This window comes from Miniopterus schreibersii (assembly GCF_964146895.1).
Source record: "Miniopterus schreibersii genome assembly, chromosome: 6".
Lineage (NCBI taxonomy): Eukaryota > Metazoa > Chordata > Mammalia > Chiroptera > Miniopteridae > Miniopterus > Miniopterus schreibersii.
Genome location: NC_138107.1, coordinates 64,478,148 through 64,496,197, shown reverse-complemented (window position 1 = coordinate 64,496,197; position 18,050 = coordinate 64,478,148). Strand labels below are relative to the sequence as shown.

Here is an 18,050-nt window from a genome sequence, read left to right as displayed (position 1 = left end):
ATGCCTAACATAACCCAGTTAATGTATTTTGTTTTGGGGGACACTTATGAGCATTAGTAATTAATTTGTGTTTTGGATACTGATTTTCAGAGCTGATGAGCACTTTTGCAGAGTAATTTTTATCTCTGAAAATAACACACTATAAAAAACCCACAGTACCTTAAAAAATAAATAAATTAGAAGAGCAAAAGGTAAAATGTGATTCCTTTTATGTCAATGTCATTACTTCTTTCATAAATATGTAGTTTCATTCAGCAAAAGGTTATTACAATAACGGAAATGAACCAGATAGAAATGCAGACACCTATGTTTTGAATTTATGACATTTTTATACATGAAAAGAAGATAAACACTGCATTTAAAATAAAAAAAATGCTAAGATAAACACCAATGTGCCCTCCACTACTCAGCTTAAAAAATAGTAAAGCATTGGTAACCTTGAAGCTCACTGTGGTCATATTCTTTCACACACCCCCCACCTTTTAAAATTTCATATATTTCAAATATAAGCATTTCCCTGGCTTATATTTTATAAATATTATAAATATATAAATATTATATTTATTCTATATTTCATGTATTTCAATTTTTTTGCTATATATATATATGTACTCCATAAATATACTTTTAAGTCCTTTAAATACTTAAACTTTATAAAAACGTCCTTGCAGCGGACGTACTCTTCCGTTGCCACAGAACACTGTCTCTGAGGCTCACTGCGCTGAGGTCCACGCGCGCTGTGCACAGCTGTGGCTCCCTGTCACTGCTGCATAGGAGACCGTTATATGGTGCGCCGCAGTTCATTTATTTTCTTCTGTCCGTGCGTCTTGCTTTCCAGATTGCTGGTCTGTCCTGCCATTAGCAGCAGTGTTGCCCTGCGGACTCCGTCTTAAAGGCGCCTGTCGTGTAGGCAAGTGCCCTGCAGTGGGGCATTTATCTGGAAGTGTCAGTGTGGAGTTGTGGAGTGTGTATGCTTCGACTTGACAAAACTGCCAGGGACATTTACCAGTTTATACTCCTCTTTCCCCCGGTAATGCAGGGAAGCTTCGGCTCGTCCGCATACTGTGCTTGGTAGTGTTCCTTTTTCTAATTTTGGCCAATCTAGTGGGTGTAACATAGATTCTCATCAGACTCTAACTTGCTAGTTGCTTGGTTTTTGCTCACTTTGTTTAATTCCATCATTAATAATGTTGTTTGATAACATAACTATTTTATACATAGGTATTTTATTTCTGAGTCCTTGAGGACCTGAATTTGCTTGCTGACTCTGCTGACCTTGTTTATGGGATCTTGGTGGTGAGCTCATATTCGGCTAACATTAATCACTGGGAATCCTGAAAGAGCTGGCTGAGGATGTTTTTCTCCACATTCCCATTTTGTGCACCAGACTACGCCTGATTCATCTTTACATTCACAGCATTTCAAAGTGTGTGTGTGTGTGTGTGTGTGTGTCCCATAATGGAACTAGACGAGTTTTTATTGAATGGAATAGATTCTGATTTACTTTTTAAGTAAACTACTTTTCTGAGCCACAATTTCCCCATCTGAAAAATGGGAACAACATTTAGCAGGACTCCTAATGGCTAACCATAGCAGTTATCTTTGAACATACCTCCTAGGTACTGGGCTACCATATGCACTGTCAACCCCCACTTTACACACCTGGAAAGGACCACAGAGGGAGGAGAGGTTAACCAAAGAATATGTGCATATATGCATAACCCAGGGCACAGATGGTGGTGTGATGAAGGCCTGGGGGGCGGGGGTGGAGTGGAAGGGAACAATGGGGGTAAAAAGGGGACATCTGTAATACTTGCAACAATAAAGATAATTTAAAAAAAAAAAAAAAAAGAAGTATCCTCAGTGTGAACATCAACAAAAATTGTGTGTAACTAACTCACCCATTCAGATTTAAATCTATTAGGCATTTTTTAAAGGTTTGTTTTTCTTCCTTTCTTGAACTTTTTTTCAAGCATCTAGTTGCAATTATTATGTGCACTACAGAAAAGTGCCTAGTAATAAATTTGGAATTGTAGAAATTACACCTTTAATTCCATAACTCCATCCCTAAAGTTACTAAGGATCAAAAATATTGCACCATTCTTGTCTGATGCTTTTAGTATAAATAGAAAACATGCTTATTGTAGAAATCATTGAGTAATATTTTGAAAGTCACTCATAACCATACCAACCAGAGAAAAAACAATATTCTAAGCATCTTGGGTATGCATCCATTTTTGTCCAATTAAATTTTATGTACATGATAACAGCTCATAGGTATACACCATAAATAATATCACCCACTTTAAAAGTAAGCCTTTGCAATTAAAATACCCCAAAGAGAAGTCAACCCCAGATTGGAGATGAGAAGGTAAATCTTTCACTGGAAATATAAGTGGTGAAATATTCTGAAGTAAATATATATATTTTTTTAATCCTCACCTGAGGATATTTTTTCCATTGCTTTTCAGAGAGAGTGGAAGGGAGAGAGAGAGTGTGTTATAGAAATAGATGTGTGTGTGTATTAGAGTCAGGAAGGTAAGTTTGATGCGTGTATCAGACTTGAAATAAGTAACTCCATTTTCTGTGACTGAGTGTAACTGTGAGGCCTGCGTGCCATGATAAGATTAACACTTTGTAGCCCCGGCCTCCAACCAGGCCCCCGCGCTCTGTAGGACCCCATAAGACACACTGAAGATGCACCACACCCTTCAAAAAAAAAAAAAAGCCTTTGTATAGAAAATAGAAGGTGATTATTATAGCAGCTGGTACTACTGATTCCTTAAGTAGCATCAATATCAGTTTACCTCAGATATTCTAAACTTAATAATATTGGTCTGCTTTGACATACTAACCACACAAAGTTTTCCTAAATATGTCCTTTGGGGGTATCCTTTCCAGATGGTATAATATTATTTGTATACCTCATATCCATCTTTTAGAATGCTGTATTAGTTATCTGTGTACACACCCTACCCATCTTCTAGAAGGCTAAGATTTCTAAGGAGAGTCATGTTTATCCTGGTTGCAAAGCCCAGCTTCCATTCCCTACCACTAGCATCCTGTGCAGTGCCTAATACTGGAAAAACACACACAACTTTAGTTGTGATCCCATATAGTTAGTCTTATCGATAGTGGGCAGGCAGATCCAGGAAAGTCATTCAATGGCTTTCATGAGGGAAACAAAGATTTTACCAGCACATTCTAACTAGTGTCTTCTGCCAAACTGAGAGGAGACAGCCGGGAAACCATTTAATTACCAGCTAATTGGGATGTATTTTCTGTCCCTGTCTCATAAATGGTAATGAGCCATATGTAAATAAATGCAAATAACAGATTGAAAACAAAGGATCTTGTCCTTACTACAGAGACACGAGTTTCAATTGGGATTGTTCAGGGAGATGTTTGACCTCCATCCTCTTAACTTCTAATTGCCCATTAAAATGTCATGGTGTCCAGGTAGGCATACAATAAGGAAACTTGGTTAGACGCAAACAATTGTGTAGACGCAAAATTTCATCAAAAACGTAATTTCTCTGCCCTGGCTGGATGGCTCAGCTAGTTGGAGTATCGTTTCATATACCAAAAGGGTGAGGGTTTGAATCCCAGTCAGGGCACATACCTAAGTTTCGGGTTTGATCCCAGTTGGGGTGTGAAACTGATGGATGTTTCTCTCTCACATTGATGTTTCTCTCTCTCTCACACCCCCTTCCTCTAAAAAAATCAATGAAGACATATCTTCAAGTGAGGATTTTTAAAAATTGCTCTGATATGTAGGGAAATAATGATTAACATTTTCTACAATCAGTTTTTTTAACACCTAGGAATTTTTTTCATTAGAAAAAAATAATTATATGGTTAAAAATATACTCAGTTAATTCTTGTTACAGGAAACAAGTTAGCCCTCAAAGATATATCACATTGTATTTCAAAACATGAACTTAGCAAATCTTTCTATTTGATGAGCAATCTCTGAGACAAAATTCATGTAAATTACAGATTTAAAGTATCATTATTCCTCAGGAAACAGTGTCTTAATTTTAATGAGTGTTTTAAGAAACCTAGATTAACCATAATGGATTGTTTAAAAGAGTGATTAGTAGGGCACATTAATTTCCCAATAACATGTGGCATTGTAGGAACATTCTTTATAGGATTAAAATTTTTTGAGATATGAATATATTTCAAAATAATTTTGCCCTCCCAAAAGTTAAAGTCCTAAATCCAAATATGCACTAAAATATACATAATGTTTTAGGTTGAATTTTTAAATTTGAAAATTGATTTGCTTAGATTTACATTTCCATACTTTACAGTATCTGTTTAAGACCTTTAGCAAAATGTCAGCTATTGTTTAAACTGTCTGTCATGAATTACAAGTGTATCAACATGTATTTCTCTTAAGGGTGGTCAACAGAATATGCTCTACACAAAGGCAAACACATATTATTTCTGACATTTCTATTTAAAAAATTAGCCAGTTTCCCCATTCTATGTGCATCAGTATTTGGCTAAAGAAAACTTTAAGACACTGTGACTGCTAATCAATCTCTCTGCCCTGTCACTCTCTTTTGGTGACATTCAGCTCCCAAAAAGAGCTAACTTTGCTCCTTTTCAGTTTTATCTCAGGGTGTCCTCTGGTTTCATTTTTTAAGTTAATTACAAATGATGCCCAAGCACAATGATGTTGCCTGATATTCTCCTTTATAGGGTACAAAAAAAGAAAGCTTAGAGGGGCTTACTGAAGTGCTATATCTTCTCATGACAAATTACTACAAATCTAAGGTGTGAAATAATGATGTTCTTTCAACTGTGAGTGGACATGTGCTATAGGGAGAGCAGGTCTCACACCAACATTTTGAAGACAGAGGGGTTTACCTGCATTGCTTTTGTGATTCTATAATCAGCATGTGTTGTTTGGACTGACAGTCTTTTAACTTCCATTCACGAGAACTAGGAGGAGTCTTCTTGGGTCACTCAGAACACAGTGGTGGCCGAGGGCCATCCGGGTGTTTGAAGCCACAGGCCCAGGGGAAGGCAAGGAGTTACCCTTTCCTCATCCAAGATGGCACATGATTATCACCTGCTCACATGAAAAGGACAGCTCTGTGATGTTCTTATCACTGTTGTAATCTTAATGTAGACCATCATTTCCAAATTTTTAATTTTGTTTTTAAAATCCTAAATAACAGTATATAGTTGGCTTACTTAAATCTACAAAAACAATCTGATTTCCTCTTTCACCAGTATATCATCATTTATAAATAACAGTTATATACTGATTTCACAGGAAAAAACACGTTGTGATTCCTTTTCTTGTTATGCTTTTCTTTTCTAATCCTCGCCAGAGGATGTGTTTATTGACGTTAGAGATAGAGGAAGGGAGAGAGAAAGGGAGAGAAACATCGATGGGATGTGCCTCTGGTATGCTCCCTGACTGGGATGGAACCCACAACATTTTGGTGTAGGGGACGGCCTACACCAAACTCCAACCAACTGAGCCACCCGGCAGGGCTTCCTGATAGGTTTTGAACACAGGTATTGAAGTAATCCACAACACTCTTGACTTCTAGATTCCAGTGATAAATTTACTTACATATTAGATAACAGTGTCTGTCAGCAAAAGTATCTCTGTCCCTCCCTCCCAGCCACATACACACAACTGCTAAGCAGATCCAAGGGGTTGTTCTGGAGAGAAAGCCTACGAGACTAACTATGACTATATAAGGGACTCTGAAATTTGTGGGTGAGAACTGAGCAATCTATCTCAAAAGCTCAGGTTTACTAATTCTAGACAAATTATTATTTAGTCATTGTGTGTGTGTGTGTGTGTGTGTGTGTGTCTGTGTGTGTCTGTGTCTGTGTGTCTATGTGTGTGTCTTTGTGTGCGTGCCTATAGTTGATCCCTTGGTACTGGTTAACTATGCTTCAAATAAAACCCTCCCATCCTGTGAAAGACCAAGAATCATGATGCAAATCATAGCCATAGAACCTTAACATGTAGACACAAGGCTTATTTAAGTTAGTCACTGCTGGTGTTGCCTGGAACCAGTGTGGGGGAGGTGAGAACACAAACCAATCACATAGAGAACGTGACACAAAGCTATTCTCACACATCTTCACAATCCGTGAAGTACTGGTTTCAATCAAGCATATCAGCAGGAGAAAAGCCATAGTAAAAACTACTATCTAATAAAAATGTTACCTGTGTTTTTAAGTCAGGCTTTTTTATTAAACCTGAATGCATAGCTAGAGTAAGAGATAATGGTGTCATTTCAAATCAAAATAGAATGTGTAGTAATGTTCTATGACTTGTATCTTGAGGATTATAGTTCCAATCTATATGTCAGCTCCATCAGGAAGGCCTATTACCTCAGCCATTATATCAATAATGGATTAGGTCTCTCACTTGACTTTTAAACGACTTTAGCAACACACATTCAAAAGTGCTGATGTTCTCATGTTCAAAATAGCCAAAGGGGAGTTAAGCAGCAGAACTTCTGCTAGAGGAATTGAGAAGAGCAAATTATAAAAAGAATTAGGCAGAAGTTGTTATGTAGATATTTAAGGACACTCTTGCCTACATCAGTCATGTGAAACATTCCTGAAAGAAACCTCAAAAAAACACTCCTTATTTCCCTAATAATAGCTCTAGAAAGCAATTATAAAGAAAGTGTCATTAATTGAGGGCAAATTTTATGTACAAGTATGTTTTGTACATATTTTGTAATAAGGAAAACATTGGAATCCATTTACATTTACTTCAACAAATGTGAATAAATAAATAATGTATTTATAATATATAGTATTAAAGAGCCATTAAAAGGACATTTTCAAAGAATTACTAACAGAAAATAATAAAAATATAACATTAGGTTAGTATATCAGGAAAAAAAAATTAATATATTTTAAAAAGGAATATAAAAGAAAAATACATCAAAATATTAGCCTGGTTAACTCTCTGTAATAGAATAATAGAAAAATAGATTACTTTTATTTTAGTCTTTGTATTATTTTTTATTTTTCAAGTGTCCTGAAATGACCATGTCACATGTGCATGTGCACACACACACACACCCCTACACACTTATAGATATGCTTTTAAAAAATTAACACAAAGACAACAATATAACACTGTAAGCACTGATTAAGTTGAGCTAATATTTACTGAAAACTACTCAAGCCTGGGAAATTTTAGGGGAATGTGAATCGTGAAGAGTCCTTACCTTGAAGGAATTTGTAATCTGGTAAAGAGAAGAAGTAACATGAGACAAGGAAAGATAATTTCCAAAGGTGTTATGAGGTTTAAGGAGATAAAAAGATTAAGGAGAAAGGTTGTAATGATGAGACAAGAATTCCCAAAAGAGGTTGTATTTAGAATAGAACTTGAGGTGTCGGTGCGAACCTGGCAGTTGTGAAGAGGCAATGGAGCGAGAAGAAGAGAGTGTCCCAGCGACAAAGAGCAGTATGACCAGAGACAGGAAGACTGAGCCATCCTCAGGGCACAAGAGCCAAAACTGTTCGTCTGGTGCTGAAGGTAAGATGAGGAAGTGGCAGTGTGGCTGAGAAGATGATTTTGGAGCCTACCTGGCCATTCAAGTCCCACAGAGGAGTCCATGTGTCCTTAGTACTGAGAATTCTTGAGAAGGGAGTAACTACTGCACTTAATCTAGCAGGAGTATGTAGTTTATTATGGAAATCTGACATTTTAATATTTAAGTTTTAGTGCAACTCCTTTAAGGCAGAGACATTCTATCTCTGGTTAAAAATGAAAAACAACTAGAGTTTTAGCTTAGTTTTGTTTTTGTTTTTTTGATACGTGTTTTTTTTAAAAAAATAACCAAGTAATGTGTGACACAGACATCCATCCATCGGGTCCTACCATCACAAACACCCGTCACTGGCCAGCAGGATGAGAGAGTGAGGGTTAAAGATGGGGCAGGACGGGAGTGGGAATGAATGGAGACAGGGTGAAATAAGGGTCATGGGTATCTATGGTGCACATTTCTTGGAATAAAAAAACAGTGATTTTATGTTTTGACCTGCGCAGGTCATTTGATAAAGCCTCGCAAAATGTCCTGCTTTATTTTCAGGAGGGAGAAAGCAAACATGGAGACATAAGGTTAAAATTATTAGCAATATGCAGGTAACTAGAGCCTGAATTTGAGTCATATTAAGGTGTTAACTATAGAAGGACCACAAAGATAGAGACTATACAATTTCACAAATGATTGGATGCAGAAGAGGCTTACAAGAAAATGGTGGAAAACAGGTCATTTCATTAATCTTGGTTAGTTGAGAGACCACTAATTATACCAGACACTGAAATAGGAAGGCGAGGGAAAGTGTAATATCTCAAATTGCAAGTGTCAGTAGGCTGTGTGGAGATGTCCCCGAGTTTGAGTAGCTCAGACTGGAGTAAAGGCATACAAAATAGAAACAGAGCAAAAATTAAGATTCATGAATATCTTGAAAGGCATTTGAAAGTGCTATAGTAATCTGTATATTTCAAAATAATAATAATACACTTCTCCCTAATTGAAGTTCTTGCCCAGTAAGAAGTTGAAGAGAAGAGTTGGCTTCAACAGGAAGTTGGAGAGATCACTGAAGCCAGAGTGATGTTTTCCAGTCATTTGCCAGAACACTTTTAGTTCAACCAACTCCTTCCAAGACTGTGTGCTGTCCATATGGATTGTGAGGCAGTGGATTATAAAGATAGCTTGAGAAGATCTAAAGATGTTCAGGCATGCATCCGTCAAAGCAGCACGCATGAAAAAAACACGACTGAGGCTCGGGGCACAGGCAGCCCCTCCACGTGACACTGCTAACAAGGGGTTCCCACTCGGACCCTGCATGTCTCCTGAAGGGCTGGAGTAAGGAGGGTGCCTTGGTTCAGCTAATCGGGGAATATTTACTTTCTCTTGCCTGTTAGTTGACAACAGGAAGGAAGCAAGGGTTCAGGTTGGGATCATCACCCCTCTCCAAAATCTAAAACACTGAATGAATGTACCTCTAAATACAAAACAAAACTTCTAATTCAGTGCTTCAAAGATTTGACTGTGCTTTTCTTATGTTTATTATAAAATCGTATAGATACTTATTAATTTGGGAAAATTTGAGAAGAGTCTAATTCAACCACTGGGTAATTCATGTTGCCTGTGTAGGGTTCTTCTTCTTTTTGTTTTACCCCCTGTCCCTTTATTGGCAAGAATTAATCACCTAAAGCTATTCCCTAGAAGTTTCCCTTCACATGGCTGCAAAGTCCTCCTACAAATAAGGCTACTTAGAAAGGAATAGTCAACAAATTGTTGAGCCATGCTGCACTTCCCTGAGGCGGAGATGTCAATGATGGCACTTACCACCTCTCCATGGTATCCTCACGCATTCAAGGCCTCTAGTCACTCTGAATCTTGCAATGGAATTGGAGAGTTCATATTGGTCTTTAGTCTGACAATTTGCATGAGCAAGATATGCAAGTATCTCTATTTACCCAAGCATTCAAATCAGAGCAGCCACGCACATCGGCAGTCTTCCTTTCAATAATCTCACTCATGACATATCAATCAGTGAATAAAAACTTTCCAGCCCAGTTACGTAAAGTTGCACAAAATCCTTAAGAAAGTACGGATTTTCTGAATGAAGAAATACTGTTTTCAACCACTGCTATATGTGTGGATGTGTGGTTATGTGGTTAAGAGAGCTCCCTAGCTTCAACCTCTTCCTTGCAATTGGATATTCCATTCCTCACCCTTCGCCTGCCCTTGAAACTTGAGTGGATGCAATTCTAAACTAGTGACAAAACTGGTAGATATCTGTTTTACATAACATGGGAATCTGACCGGGGCAATGCATGTCATTTTCAACATTCAAGTTTATGAAATATTTATATCTATATAATTTTTAAACACTTTCTATTCTTTAGACTGTGGCTCAATTGTGAGTTACAGTTTAGGTAGATTCAAGAGATTTTGGAGATAAAACACAGAGAGCTCCACCTTTTCTCTAGCATCTTTATTTTCAACACTCTTCCCACCCCCCATGTAGTTTGACATTGGATCAGGTCTTCATGATAGACCTTTATTTCTACCATCCACTTCCCTTTCCTTCAATATGGGTCTTATCTGTGTTCATGTTTATATGTGTGTATATGTATGTATGTGTGTGTGTGTGTGTGTGTGTATATATATATGTATATATATATAAAATTTCTCCCAAAATGCATACACACTTTTTTTCTGATAGCTCAATTGATGTTTCTTTTCAGATTTAACCCATTGGAATTAATAATTATTCAAAATATGTATACATTATTTTGGGAAACTGTGTGTGTGTGTGTAACTGAGAGAAAGCTCCACTTGAAGGTTTATGTATTAACTCTAAAATCTAATTCCCACATTTAGGTAAAGTCATGAAAAAACTCTTTTACATGTAAATATTAGCAAAGAGGCAGATTTTACTTTGAAGAGTTTTGCTTTTATCTCTTTGATACGGTTTCTGGCATACAGATATGATCAAAACTAAACCAGCAAAGAAATTCTGCTTCTTTTAATGGTGCAAAATAAAAAATGCTTTTCTGAATATCATTTTCTAGTAGTATTCAAAAGAAATAAAAGTATTTTTTTCTCATTCAACAAGTACTAATTGTTTCTACTATATATGGGCACAGTGCTGGTGGTGGGATCTGGATTCTGTGACATTTTCACTTTTTTCACCAGTCAGAAGGTACCTGTACCTATATATTGACTCATTGACTTTAAATTTTTAAATAATTATAGACACAGAAAGCTGTAAAACTGAACAGAGAGATCCCATGCATCCTTCCCCAGCCTCCCCAAATGGGATACTTTACTAGAATAAACCATTAAAACCAGGGAATTGATTTGGGTACAATCCACAGAGCCTATTCAGATGACAGCAGTTTTATAAGTACTCATTAATGAGTGTGTATGTATGTACTTTTATGCAATTTTATCATTTTTGTAGCTTTGTGTAACCATCACCAGATTCAAGATACAGAAATGTTCTATCACCACGGGGCTCTCTCACACTGTCCCTTCATAGTCACGCCCAACCCATCTGACCCCAACTCCTAACCTCTGGTAACCATTAATCTGTGTGTTATTTTGAGATTTTAACATAAGTAGACTCATATAGTATATAACCTTTTGAGATCAGCTTTCCTCATTTAGAATGATGTTCTTGATATACATCAAAATTATTGCACATATCCATAGTTGTTTGTTTGGTTTTCCCCCTTGTAATTGCTAAGAAATATGTCATGGTATGAATGCACCACACTTTAACCATTCGCCTGTTCTCAGACATCTGGATTGTTTCTGGTTTGGGTTATTATGCTAAGAATATTCACATATAAGTTTTTGTGTGAACATAAGTTTTCATTTCTCTGGGATAAAAGCTCCAGAGCGCAATAGCTGCATTACATGGCTGCATGTTTAGGTTTATAGAAAACTGCCAGGGTGACCACACCATTTTACATTTCCTTCGGCAAGAGAGGTCCAGTCTCTCCTCCTCTTTGCATCCTTTCGTATTTTCACTCTTTTTTTAATTTTTTTTTTGTTTTAGCCATCCTGATAGGTATATAGTGCTATCTCATTGTGGCTTTATTTGCATTTCCCTAATGGCAAAGATGTTGAAGATCTTTTCATGTGCTTATGTGCCATCTGAATATCCTTCTCAGTGAAATATTTGTTCATGTGTTTTGCTCATTTTATTACTGAATTTCTTTTTACTGTTGAGTTTTTAAGAGTTTTTTTTCTATTTCTTAAATAAAAGTTCTTTCTCAGATACATGGTTTCCAAATATTTTCACCCACTTTGTAGCTTGTCTTTTCATTCTTTAAAGGGAGTGTTTCACAGAGCAAAAGTTTTTTGTTTTTCTTTTTTAATTTTGATGAGTTGGTTCCATTTATGTCTTATATAGTTTTTCTTTGATACATTGCTTTTTTGGCATCAAGTCTAAGAAATCTTAGCCTGGCTTTAGATCCTAAAGATTTTCTTCCATTTTTTCCTAAAAATTTCATAGTTTTCTGTTGTAAATTTAATTTTACAATCCACATTAAATTAATTTTTGCATAAGGTTTAAGCTTTAAGTAAAGGTTCATTTTTTTAATTTTTTTATTTTTGCCTATTTGTTGAAAAACTATACTTTCTCCATTGACTTGCTTTTGCACTTTTGTCAAAAACCATTTGGGCATATTTGTGTAAGTCTATTTCTGGGTTTTCTGTTCTGTTCCATTGATCTATGTGTTCATCTGTCTATCAGGTCGACATTCTAATATTTATCTCTCTAATGTCATTGTCCCTAAATAGATTAGACACAAAAAGAAACAAAATATATTTTTAAGACTATAAATCTAAAATATATTCCAGATATAACCCTGTGTTGCTCTTTGAAAGATAAATAAAAGTTGATTTTTAAGGAAACAATTCTTTCCCCAGTAAAAGCTGAAAAATTAACTGTCTTTTTAAACCTTTCAATTTTGTGACCCAAATAACATTAGCTTAGAAATGTTTCCTTTACAACAAAACAAAAGAAATGATTAATATGTCAACATAAAAAATAAAACACAATCATGAGTCAAAGATACATGTCTAAAAATTGAGAAAAATTAGTAAGAAAAATACAACTAAGAAAAAAAATTTAAACATTCTGATATAGATCAAAAAACAATACATAATAAATAAATCTTTGGTGCTTTATAATTTACAGAATGACCAAAACTACTTGGACAAGCCTGTTATTGCATGATTTTAATTTCATAACTAAGAAAACTGAAGCACAGAAAAGGTAAAGATTTAAAATATTAAAGCTCAATTCAAGCTGTTGTTAGTCAAGGTGAGTATGGGCTCTGTGAACCAAACAATAACCTTCCTGGAAGGATTAAGATGCTCCTTACAAAATTATTTCAACCCCATCCAAATGCATAGCAAATAAAATAAGACTTAAATCCCTAGGATTTACTCCAGGTATCTTAGGGGAGCAAGTTTTAACCTGAGATATTAAAGAAATCATGTACTGCTATTTGGATCTCACAGCAGGACTCCACTCCAACATTATTAACTGGACAGCAAAGTCCAGCTTGGAGCTATGAGAGGAGACAAAGGGAAGCAGAGCTGGAGGAAATGCTACTGAAGGTAGGGCTGACCTTTTTGCTCAGCCAGCAGGGAGTGAGCACCTCCCCAAGCATTCAAAAATGAGTCTGAACAACATATAGTTTTAGGTGGCAAAAGCCTTGACTTCACAATGACTCATTCCTGCTTCTCAGTGCTAGAGCATTGAGAACGTTAAAACAGAAGATGGGATATGGTTCTGGGATACCTGAGACTCCACCCAGTGAGTTCAAGATTCCAGTCTCTTACCTGTCTCTCATTACAGCTCCATAGACTCAGAGATAAGATCAAAGATCGGGCACAGATAGAACTGAATTAGGAAAGGACTCAATTTACACACTTTTATTAACAGCCTATTTAAAAGCCTATGTCAAAGAAATAAGGAGGAAATGATACAAAAGGAGACCTAGGGATGCTATGACAGCACTGTGATGGTGATAAACTGCCTGCCTTCTGTGGCAGCTGCATTTGCAGGGCTCCGACAGCTTCAGCTCTGCCCCGCAACGGCTTGCTGAAGGTCCAGTGTGCAGAGGTCATGAGCACTTCACTAAGAGCAATGCATCTTCAAGCCTAACAACATCCGCCATGTAGAATGATTCATGAGAACCATTCTCACAGTGCTTTGGACAAAAACTGCCTCATCAATCTGTGTTTCAATACCTGCCTCCTTGCTACCTATGAATTCCATCATCGGGCAGAGGGAAGGGGTGGGAGGCAGAAGAGGAAAGGGGGGGAAATGGTGATGGATGAAGACTTGACTTGAGGTAAACACACAGTGCAAGACACAGATGATGTATTGTTGAATTGTATACCTGAAACATGCATAATTTTATTAACTAATGTCACCTCAATAAATTCAATTTAAATAAAAAAGAATTATGGTTGGGGACATGCTTAAGGTAAACCAATAGCATGTCACAAGTGCTGCCATGTTTGCCTCCGTTTAACCCATTCTGTGTCACAGGACCACTAGATTCATCTATAAAATACACTTATCCTCTTAAGTCGAAAACTTGACTGATCACCTACAGAAAAAGTCCAACTTCAGAGCGCCATTCATGGCCTTCTACTATTAGGTACCAACTAAGTTTTGCAACCTTATTTCCTACTTTATTTCTTCATGAATGTTAAGTATAACTAAGTCAACCTACTTGCCAATACCCAAATGCATCATGTTCATGTTCATCTCTGTTTTCCCCCCAACTGTTCCTCAACCTGTAATGCTTTTAACAATACATTTTCCTTCTTTCAAAACCCTTCTGGGGTCTTTTATGAATATTTTTTCTTAATCCTTTCCTTAGGTGAAAAATAATTGCCCTCTCCTTTCTTCCCCTTTGGTATGTTATTTACACTTTTACAGAGCACCTGCGATTTTAAATTAACATCACCTTTGGCTATTTAATAATATTCTTCTCTAATAGTAGGATATATTTGCCACACAATAAAACACATGTGAGTAGTGTATCCAAAATGATACACTACTTAGATAGAGAAAGGGATGGAGGGACAGTCCATCGGTATCTGGGGTAAAAAAACAAAATTATAAAATGAAAAATATCAGAGAGCTTCGGTTGTTCAAAGGAAGAGATATCCTATGTTTCTGAAATACTGTTATGTAAAAAACAGTGTATTAGGTGGAAGGGCATTAATCCTGTGTTCAAGAGTTGGTATAAGGACCAATGTGTGCAAGATTCAAAGTGAGATTTTAGTTGAATTTAAGCAAGAGCTTGTGGTCAAACTCTTAGAGACTGATTGGGAGACCTGTGAGGCGCTGCGCTAGCAGGCTCTGAGTGAGGATAAAGAGAAGCTTCATGATCACTCTAAAGACTACCATAGAGAGAGTCTTACAGAAGATGCCTTTTGTGACTTCTAAGTTTCCTTCAAATGCTAACTAAGACTCTGAGTCCAGACATATCTACGCTAAGCTTTGCATTACAGCATGTGGCATAACATGTGCTCTTGTGTTGTGTGCCTGCTGGAACTGATTTAGATCTGTTTGGGGCCAACAGCCCAATATAGAATCACATAAATGCCAAAAAAAATAGCTTCCCTATTAGATTAGAAAGATCATATTAAGAGGCTCTCTGATATTTTAATACAATTTTCCATTCACTTGGACTTATTCATCCAGAAAATCTACAGGGGGGAAAAAAAATCATGAATCTTTAACCCTTAAATACTTACAGTATACAAATAACCATTTGTAATTTAGCAACATTTGATCAGATTTTAGAAGTAAATTAATTTCATTAAAACAGAATGTATGTCTCTGTAAATGCACAGTGCATTAATATAAATACAATTTATCATTAGATCTTGAGCAAATGAAAATACATAAACCTTTTCAGGAAAACCTTTTCCATAAGAGATTTTACCATACATAACAGCTTATTTAATTTTTTCAAGAATATCTTTAAATGGCATTATGATTTAGGTTCCAAATTACTGCCTTGCCAAAACTTCTTTTTTGTGTTTTTTTTTAAAGTAAACCTGATGAGCTCTGGTCGACTTGACAGAGCCCTTACTTCTTACCTATGCAAAGCAAACAATGTGAGCAAAGACAGGAGTTGGTGACAAGATCATGTTTTAGAAAGACAACTGTGATCACCATGTCTAAGGTGACAGTTGAAGGCAAGGGCACTGATTTGTCTTTTGAAATAACAAAACTGAAAGGTAACAAAAATGTAAATAAAAAAATGTGGATAGAGAAAGTCTTTTTTATTATCACTTAGCCTGCCACTAATGTGGACTTTCAGCATCTCTGGCCTGGATTGCTATAAAAATCTCTCCTAACTCCCCATTTTCCCAACTTCTTTCTTTAAAATTATCCCACTCACCATACATTTGTAGGATAAGATCATGAACAAGTGAATAACATCACATTAATTTTTTATGATTTGTTCTCTTACTCAAAATACAAATTTATCTCCATTCTGCACAATATGTAGTTTAAAGTGAAAATCCTTTCCAGTTGACTCCAACCTGTCAGTTTTCTTCAGCTTATCTTTCTTGCCCACCTTATATTAACACCTCACAACCTATTAATTTTCACATTTATATCTTAGTTCTGCTGTTTCCCTCCCTCTGTCTCTTTTATACCAGGTCCTCCTTGAAAATCTAGCACAACTTTCAACTCTTCCATAAAACCTTCCTATCATTTTAGTCCATACACCATAAAACCCTCCTCTGAACTTCTGAATTTCTGTCTGCAAAATGTGTTTTGCCATTTATTGAATTGATTTTAATAATATAAGGGTATAACTGATAGGCAGAACTAACAAATTGTTTAAAAACATGACTGTCTTTATAAGGTACAATTTGTGTCCACTTTTTTGTATTTTACTTAATTCATCCATGGCAATTTTATTCAGATGTGCATAAAAATGCTTTTTAAATAGGGCTTATTGATGGCTGCCTGACTGAATTTAACTTCCTTCTTCCTACCAAAAACTGTTTAGTACATGTCACGTATATTAACATAATATTTTGGATTATATGATTTTTTTTACTCCAAAGCATATTTACATTTCCACTGACTCTGCTTTCCTGAGTTTTGCTGTAAGTTTCCTCTGTGGTCCCCAAATATGACTCATCACAGATACATGTGTTAGCACTGCATAATTTTCTGAAGATGAGCACCTACAGCTGCCAGATTCTATTAATTTACTCATCAAACTATGTTAATATTATTTTAAAATAGGTGCTAATGTTTTTAACATGGCACATCATATATTTACTGGTTAAATAACTGCTTTATTTTCTGCAATACAGTATGAATGTTTTAAATAAAGTTTTTTATTTAAAACATTCTGGATACTGTGTTTTCAATGGTAAAGTGTGTAAAATGCAAAAAACAGAAAAAAGAAAATTTCACTACAGTCCAGCTGCTCTCATATAATCACCACTTATGTTCCAATGTGTTTCTCTTCTGTTTTTTAACATGTTATTAACATAAATGTGATCATATTTTACACTTTTTATATCACATGGATAACAGTTATCCATATTATTACAAACCCTTTGCAAACATTACTTGTAAGCGTTGAAAGTTCACCTATCGTAGAAACAACTTAGTGTTGCAGGTCCTTCTTCATGGGGATCTAGGTGCCCCTATAGTTCATGGATTCTGAGGCTGAGAACTGGACCATGTCAGGAAACCACGCACGGCAGTCTACCAATACTGGGCGAGCTGCCTTCATTCCTTTTCATTTCTCTGGGTTGACTATTTGAAGCAATACTTACTGTTTCCCTGTCCATCGTTCCCTAGGAACACCCTGTTTAATAACCACATCCACAGCTCCCTGAAGGTCAGGCCCTATGGCTGTCACTCCAACCTTGCCACTCATAAGAATTATACTCAACATACTTGTTACCTTCAAATGCCATCAGCTGGCCATTATTTCTGAATCTTATCATCCTCATTGCTCAGGGAGTCCTTTCACTGACTTTCTCGAATGCATCCTCTCTTTCCCATAATCCTTTTGATGACTGTTTTCCCTGAATCTCTCACATACCTAAGACATTGCACCCTCCAGTGTATGGTCTCCTAAGAGTACCCCATCCTATTTCACTAAAGGTGAGAATTTTAAAAATTGCAGTTCCGCAATATACCTATAGTCCACCCAGAACCAGTGCTATGATCCTCCTTGCCAGCCAGCTGGTGACTTACTTAGCTGAAGTGAATATTGCTCTTGCCATCGAGGAACTTATTATCTAGTTGAGAACAGTGAAGAGAGATATATATATGAATCATGTCTTTACAAGTCTGGTTTCAACAGAAAATATTTATGATATTCCAAAGAATGAAAATCCTAGGAGTCTTACATTCTAGGACTAAACCAAAGAGCTCCATATGTTATAAAGCACCAATACTTGTTATAATCATATTTCGCCACTGTATTACAACCTGGAAGAACAAAG

General features: G+C 36.3%; 1 protein-coding gene across 2 annotated transcripts in view; it reads right to left on the bottom strand.

The window, feature by feature from the left end:
- The window catches only part of CLVS2 (clavesin 2), a 54,381-nt gene that overhangs the window by 15,278 nt on the left and 21,053 nt on the right, over window positions 1-18,050 (bottom strand). The window lies entirely within an intron of this gene.